The sequence below is a fragment of the Triticum dicoccoides genome, chromosome 3B (genome assembly GCF_002162155.2).
Source record: "Triticum dicoccoides isolate Atlit2015 ecotype Zavitan chromosome 3B, WEW_v2.0, whole genome shotgun sequence".
Classification (NCBI taxonomy): domain Eukaryota; kingdom Viridiplantae; phylum Streptophyta; class Magnoliopsida; order Poales; family Poaceae; genus Triticum; species Triticum dicoccoides.
Window position 1 is genome coordinate 23,402,014 of NC_041385.1, and position 8,816 is coordinate 23,410,829.

The window sequence follows — 8,816 nt, forward strand, 5'->3', positions numbered from 1 at the left end:
TATAGAGTTTACAACAGGAGGGCACGGCGTCACCTTGTAATTGCTGGTTAGTTGATTCCTCTCCAGTCATCTCACTTACAGTACTTATTTCTCTGTTTTCTCATCATTCAGAGTAACCAAATACTTGCTGAAGTCTGAATCTTGTTAAAACTTGCTGATGATTGACATTAACATTTGAGTATTGCGCAGTCGATAGCATTTCTACGGCGCACATTTCAAGCTACAGTGAAAACTTGAAACCTATGAAACAGACCCAGCTCCAACACCAAACACATTGTAAACTGACGATTCTAAACCTTCAGAAAGTCAGAGAGTACATCTCAGAGTTCAAGTGCAAGATTATAAACTGAAGTTTTGTAGGGATTTCTTCAGCTAATTTTGTCCAGATGACAAACCCATCATGCAAAAATTATATAAACTAACTCATTGTAACCGCAGAAAATGCTCAAATTATTCAGGGAAAGACCACCCTCATTATTACAGTCCAGAAGAGTAGTAAGTATTACAAGATTATAAACAATACTGAAGTCTTACATTTACCACAATAGTTTGACAATACTGAAGTCATAAGTGTATCCGAAGAGCTAGACATCTTCATTTTTATCTAGAGGTACAAACAAGGCACACAATATAACATATGCTTCTGGAGATCTTGCACACCCTGGTTAATATTCCAGAGCTCTCATTCAATAGGTTGCAGCACAAACACTTACCTCCTTCAGAAAAATTGGTTATTCTTCATCTGCTTTCTTTGCGAACCTTGCCCACTTCACAACCACAAATACATAAACTTGATCGTACATCTTGTCCAAGAGCTGGAAATAAGCAATTCTCCATGTCTTCTTGAACAGCAGTGCACAAAACACCATCCATAGCCCCACCACAAATCCCAGCACAAGACCAAAATAAAAGTTCAGTGGGTCAAATTCTTGCTTGCTGCTTTCGAGATCACCATGGATGAAAGGATCATTTCCAGAACAATTCTTGTGGACAGGAGGCCCACAAAGTCCACTGTTGCCAATGTATATAAGTGACTGGTTGCCCAAATTGAGGATGTCAAGTTGGGGGCCAGATGGTATCATTCCGGACAAACTGTTGTAGGACAGGTTCAGGTAGCTTAGAGATGTCAGACTTGACAAGCTTGATGGGATTTCACCAGAAAGCTTGTTCTGAGAGAGGTCGAGAGATACCAATGACTTCACAACGCCAATCATGTTTGGAATTTTTCCACTCAACTTGTTTGATGATAAATTCAAATTAATGATTGCAACAAGGGAAGTGATGTCTGTGGGAATTTCACCGGTCAGGGAGTTGCTTGATAAATCAATACCCACAAAATATGCAATTGTCCTACCATATATAAGTTGCTGCCCTTTGGTAATTACTGACAATATTTGTCCTACGTGACCAGCTCCTATTATTGTAGAATCCGGACTACCACCTCTCATTTCGTAACTATTTGGTTGATCAAACCTAGGCAGGAAGTTGTCTTGTAAATCTGTCATAAACGTTAAGTTTGACAAATGCGATGGTATTGGGCCAGAGAAGTTGTTGCCTGATAGATCCATATATTGAAGATACCCAAGGTTTGTTATTTCGACTGGAATAGTACCAGAAAGTGCATTGTGGCTCAATAGTAAAAAGCTTAAGGCTCTCAATTCTCCTATCCATGTAGGTAATCTTCCAGAGAACTTATTACTTGCAAGATCCAAGAACTTCAGATGTGTGCTGTTCTGCAAGAGTGCTGGGAATTTTCCTGATAAACTATTGTTGCCAAGCAGAAGAAATTGTATATGTCTGACGCCAAAACATTGGGGAATTTCACCCTCCAAAATATTGTTTGACAAATCCAGAAATAACAACCTCTTTAATTTGCACATGGATTCTGGAATGTAGCCCTCAATTTGATTTGAATACATAAGAAACATTTCAAGATCTGGACCACCAATATTTGATGGCAGCTTTCCTGAAAATGAATTGTTTGAGATGTCCAATTTTCTGATACCTGCCGGCAACGAAGGTACTGGTCCGGTAAGCCGATTTGAAGAGAGAGAGAGTGTTTCAAATGCCATAGCATCCAGATCTGCTGGCAAGCTGCCACATAGTTGGTTGTCAGAGATATCGAGGTATGTGGCTTGTGAAAATGTAGACCAAAACCAGTCAGGAATGTTGCCCTTCAGAGATGTGCTTGAGATGCTTAGTATGCTGATTTCTGGCTGCTGTTGAAGCCAAGCTGGAAATAGTGGGCCCATATCGGTAGATGCAAAACGTGCATACGCCAAACTAAATGGAGGAAGCCATTCTGAACCCAGCCCAACCTTTAAACTGTTGAAAGAAAGGTCTATGCTCTTTAAGTTTTTTAGACCTATAAAGTGTTCCTCTGTGATCATACCACTGAAGTTGTTGCTGCTTAGATCCAGATAAATCAGGCTAGTAAGGTAACTTATTTCAGCAGGTACACTTCCATTCAACTGGTTAGCTCTTAGGACCAAAGAAGTGAGATTAGTAAGGGCACCAATCTGAGGGATTAAACTTCCGTCAAAGCTGTTATTGCTTAGATCCAACGACATCAGATCAGTAAGGGAACCAATTTCAAAGGGTAAGGTTGCACTGAAAAGATTGTTGGAAAGGTCAAGGGCAGTCAGACTTGTCAAATACCCAATTCCTGGTGGGATACTTCCATTTATATAATTACTAGAGAGGTCAAGCATATTCAAGCTGGTGAACTTCCCCATCGAATTTGGCAGAGTTCCATTCAAATCGTTCCTACTTAAATCCAGCTCTTGCATTTTCTTGAAGGTACGTCATGTTTCCTAGTGTGTCAGGGAATTGACCAAATAGTCCGTTCTCCTCAAGATCAAGGTACTTGAGGCTTGTTGCTTTCCAAAACCAAGCAGATTTGAGTGAGTGCTCAAAATAATTATAGGATAGATCAAGCTTCTCAAGTTCTGTGAGATTAAGGTGCGGAAGTGATTGGTTTGCACTATCAAGATGACAGTAAGAAAGATCAATAACCCTCAGAGGTGGAATCATATTCAGGGTATGAGGCCAGTCAGCTATCCCCGAGAGGTTTGCTCCACTCATGCTAAGGAACTTCAGGAAAGGTAGCTGCGCTAACCAGTTGATGTCCGTTGAGTACATAATACCAGAATAATAACCATGTTGGGCAAGGTCAAGATACTGCAACTTAGACAGATTACCAAGCTGAGAAGGTACTCTGCCGTTGAATGGTATGCCAGAGAGGTTAAGATATCTCAAGTTCCCCATGGAGCCCAATATATGAGGAATTTGGCTATTTGTCCCTAGTAAACAGTTCATGCTGAGGTCCAGGTGCTCTAGATGCTTCAAGGAAAGAAGAGAGGGACTTATCTCGCCGAACATAGCACTGTCACCACCACATGCATCAGACTCTCCAAAGATGTCGAGCGCCACATTCGGATTGCGAAGGTGAAGCTTGATGACATGGCCTGTTTGGTTGCTGCAACTGACGCCTCTCCACCGGCAGCACTCATGTCCTTGCCACGAGGCGAGGAGGTTGGTGTTGTTGCTTGTAATGCCCTCTTTGAAGGAGAGCAAGGCAGCCCTCTCGACCGGGATGCAGCCGCCGCCATGAGCATGCTGGGGCTGTAGTGAACCAGTTGTGAAGAATGGAAAGATGCTTATGCTGATGAGAGTGAGCAAGAGACTGGTTGTTCGACACATGCTGTAAGAACGAGCCTGTCTAGCTGGGGAAGCAAAGCAGAGTATGTTACAGGTTCAGTTAGTATTTAGCTACTGCGAGAGATGTTTGGCCACAAAACTAAGACTGACGGAGTCTACGGTCAAAGTTGTCGTCCTTGGGTGCTCCATGGAGATCCCATTCATTCAATCAACTCTGGCAGCCACTCAACTAGTTGCTTGACTGCACTCCCAAGGTACTGTCAAAGTCACTCACTTGTGTTGTATATGCGCCATGCACTCTGGAGCAGGGCTGGTAACTCTTCCAAATCTGACCAAATTCTTTTCTTTTTCATGATTTTATTGAAACCCTCTAATGTTTTCAACTTCAAACAATAGTCAAGAGAAAAGGGGGAAGCAGCACAAAATAACATACCTTAGCCTGTAAAACTGTATCTCCAACGCTACTTGGCCGGATTCTGGACCCTGCTTTTAATCTCAAACAGAAGAAATAAAATGTTGGTAGAAGAAGGCAGTGGTTTGCAGAATTATATGCAACAATTATGCAACTGTAGTGAGTGCTGGAACATTGCTGTTCGTTAATTTTTTTTTTAAGTTTTTGCAGTACATGGCAAATGTTTGTATGTAGTTTATCGAGGGGCGCAGGAGTGCAAGGTATTAGGTGACAGGGCTCAGCTCTTTCTGACGATAGGTTAATTTTCTTATTTTCGCCGCCGTCCGTCTCGGCCATCTTCAGAGCAGAGCGCTGATGCTGCTCATCTGGTCGCTCAAGGAGGTGATCTCCTTTTTTGTGTCTTTGGACAGCTTGTACTCCTTCTCCAGCAGGGCACCAAGCTTGAGCAGGAGTGTCGGCATCGCTCCTGTTGCGGCGCTCGCCACCATGGACATGGGCAGGACGATCGTTAGACTGACCAAATGGAGTGTATGAGGTTTCAGCAGGAAGATGAGTCGTCAAGTGGTATGAGGTTTCATCCACCTGGAAACGATGCTTCGGCGTAGCCTTCTGAAGAAGGTTGGGGCATTGCTCCTTGATAGATAGTGCTTAACATCTCGTTTTCTATTATGCGCACTAGTAATCCCACTATCCCACTAGCAAGAAAGTATAGACAACACCAAGTCCAAGTCAACAACTTTCGTCTTCTGTCCCACAAAGTCGAGTAAGTGGATGAATCCACTAGAGGTTGTTCAAACTATTCAGGAAAAGAGCCTCATGATTACAGTCCAGAAATTTATGAAGGATTAGAAGGTATTAATTTCGGAATTAGGATAAAACCCTAAATAAACGAAATTTAAGTAATATGAATGGATCTTGATCTATTTAAAATTGACCGATTCTACATGGTGAAATCTCTTTAGAACCTTTATTTGGCCGTCCAGTATCATTAGGAAGCTACAATAGTTATTCAATAAAAAATTGAGTAAGAAATGACATATTTATATTTCAAACCCATTTAATCATTAAATTGAAATTAAATTTCAAACAAAATATAAATATAATTCAAAAAAGGTTGACGAGGGATGACGGTGATTGATGAGGGATAACGGTGGCGATGACCACTCCCGAATGACTTCCATGCACGATGCAGGTATATCGTTGGTGTAGATCTCCGTATCCGTGATGAATCTGATGTATGTATCATAGATACACCGGCTACTTACCTCTACCTTGGTAGTTATTGGCACCGACCCGTGGGAACCTCATTGTAACGCCCTCGATGCGGCTATATCTCCCACGTGTCGAAGCACGACTTAGAGGCATAACCGCATTGAAAGCAATGTCGCAAGTGAGGTAATCTTCACACAACCCATGTAATATATAAGGGAAAGAGATACATAGTTGGCTTACAGTCGCCACTTCACACAATACATAAATAAACATCCATCATCCATATTACACTCGAGGTCCGACTACGGAACCAAAATAAAAGAAGACTACCCCAAATGCTAGACAGATCCCCGATCGTCCCAACTGGACCCCTCTACTGATCATCTGGAAACGAAACATAGTAACGACCGCGTTCCTCGTCGAACTCCCACTTGAGCTCGGTTGCGCCATCTGCACTGGCATCGTCGGCACCTGCAACTGTTTTGGTAGAATCTGTGAGTCACGGGGACTCAGCAATCTCACACCCGCGAGATCAAGACTATTTAAGCTTATAGGTAGGACAGAGTTGTGAGGTGGAGCTGCAGCAAGCGACTAGCATATATGGTGGCTACATTCGCAAGAGAGAGCGAGAAGAGAAGCAAGGCACAGTCGTGAAGCTAGTAGCGATCAAGAAGTGATCCCGAAACTACTTACATCAAACATAACTCCAAGACCGTGTTCACTTCCCGGACTCCGCCGAGAAGAGACCATCACGGTTACACACGCGGTTGATGTGTTTTAATTAAGGTCAACTTCGGGTTTTCTACAACCGGACATTAACAAATTCCCATCTGCCTCATAACCGTGGGCACGGCTTTTGAAAGATGATACCCTGCAGGGGTGCCCCAACTTAGCCCATTATAAGCTCTCACGGTCAACGAAGGATATTCCTTCTACCGGGAAGACCCGATCAATCTCGGAATCCCGGACTACAAGACATTTCGACAGTAATAAAACAAGACTAGCAAAGCCGCCCGATTGTGCCGACAAATCCCGATAGGAGCTGCACATATCTCGTTCTCAGGGCACATCCGGATTAGCAGTCCGTACAACTAAAACCGGGCCTCAAGTTTCCCCAAGGTGGCGCTGCAAAGGGCTCTAGTTTGGACCAACGCTCGAAGGAGTGCTGGCCCGGGGGGGTTAAATAAAGATGACCCTTGGGCTCGCGAAAACCCAAGGGAAAAAGGTGTAGGTGGTAGGCAAATGGTAAAACCAATGTTGGGCCTTGCTGGAGGAGTCTTATTCAAAGCGAACTGTCAAGGGGGTCCCATAAATCACCCAACCGTGTAAGGAACGCAAAATCAAGGAACATAACACCGGTATGACAGAAACTAGGGTGGCAAGAGTGGAACAAAACACTAGGCATAAGGCCAAGCCTTCCACCCTTTACCAAGTATATAGATGCATTAAGTAAATAAGAGATATTGTGATATCCCAAAGTATCCATGTTCCAACAGGGAACCAACTTCAGCTTCACCTGCAACTAGCAACGCTATAAGAGGGGCTGAGCAAAGCGGTAACATAGTCAATCAAAGGTTTGCTAGGACATGGATGGTTAGAGGTTTGACATGGCAATATGGGTGGCATGATATAGCAAGTGGTAGGTATCGCAGCATAGGCATAGCAAAAGAGCGAGCAACTAGCAAGCAAAGATAGAAGTGATTTCGAAGGCATGGTCATCTTGCCTGCAAAGTTCTCAGAGTTGTCGAAAGCTTGATCCTTGTAAGCGTTCTCAACAGGTTCCTCGCTCACGTACTCGTCTCCCGGCTCTACCCAAAGCAAAAACACAAACAATGGAACCACAATAAATCATGGTACAATGCACAAACAACATGATGCAAAACATGGCATGATATGCGAGATGTGATATGCAATGCGTATGCGTGCTCCGGAAGGAAAAGGATGAACAAGGCATAATCTTGGCAAACCAAGTATGCCGCTGGAAAGGTGAGAGGGTTTCGGTTGAAATCGATATAAGGATCACCAGAATCGGATGCACGGTTTGCAATTGGCAAGTAAAACAAGAATGACAAGAATCTGCCATTAACAGCATGATGCCACTTAGCAAGCAACAAGAAATTAAGCTACTGCACCCAAACGTACAAACAAAGCATATGGCAGTGATCTACTCAAGATGCTTGACAACAGATGAACACTGAGCTACGGCTAAATCACACCACAACAGGTTCAAACAAGCATGGAAAAAGAGCAAAATATATCAGCTTCACAGACTTAGTGAAAATACTAACAAGCCAGAAAATAACATCAGGAAGGCATGTTTAGAGCAGGCAAACAGCCTGCTACAGGAACATATCATAGTAAAATATAGCATGGCATGAATCTACTCAAGGCATTGAACAAAAGTCCCTTACTGACCATGAGCCAAAAGGGATCAGAAAGTACAATAACACCCATGTCAATTAAGCAAGTTTCGTTACAGTTTTCAGACAACAGAAAACTGGACATGGCAAAACAGATAACTGGTAGGCATGTTCGTGAGCGCGATGCACTCACTGTTGAGCATTGCATGATAAACTAAGCATACATCCATCAAGAAGACATGGCATAGAAGCTAGACATGGCAGGAACAACAATATATCATGCAAGGATCAACTACAACAAGCTTGGCAAAATCGAATAACATGTAAACAATCTGCCAGGAAACATTTTATAGCAAAAGTAGAGCTAAATTGACTCAAGCTATGGCACTCCATAATTGCAAACAAAGGCATGGATGGATAGAGAACATCCATATGTCCAAAACACCCTTACTGATCATGCTCAAAATGGGCATATACCTCTCTGAAACAACATGAACATATGACATAAAAATAACAGCAGGGCATGACGTAGTGAAATTACTAAGTCCCTGAAATCAGCAACATTAAGATGTCCAGTTTGCATGCTTGTGCTAGTCACCACAGAGATCACAAAAATATACGAAATACACCCCTGGAAAGATAGCATGGCATATTACAAAACACATGTAGGAGTCAAGTTCATAGGGTGCACATATCAATCATGGCAAAAATGACAAAAGTGCATGTTCTGATAATAAACAGAAACTAACATCACATAGCCCTCTTCCAACAGCATTTCGGGCATCAAGATGAGCTCAAATGAAAATGATGCAATGAGATGAAATGATGTAATTGTCGAGACGAACAATTTGATATATTATACGCACGAAACGGAGCTATGCATGCAGAGATATGATGCGTTGAACATGTGACAAATTTATGACAGAAAAATGACTTAGACGAAATTTGGGGGGGAGAAAAGTCAACCGTGGTGGATCTGGATCTGGGGGCGCGCGGTTCGAGGTTCACCGGCCGGAGTCGCGGTGGCCGGCGTTGGGGAGGAGGCGAGGAGGTGCGCCGGCGAGGGAGGAGGAGGCGGCCGGCGTCGAGCTGCTCAATGGGCGCGCGGCAGGCGGTAGCCAGGGCGGCGGCGACCGGCGAGGCGGCGGGGCGGCGGTTGACCGGGCGGAGGC

The 8,816-nt window shown here is 43.5% G+C and overlaps 1 pseudogene; it reads right to left on the reverse strand.

Annotated features, from left to right (window-relative positions):
- Positions 1-484: 484 nt before the first annotated feature.
- LOC119280579 lies at positions 485-3,897 on the reverse strand (annotated as a pseudogene).
- Positions 3,898-8,816: the final 4,919 nt, after the last annotated feature.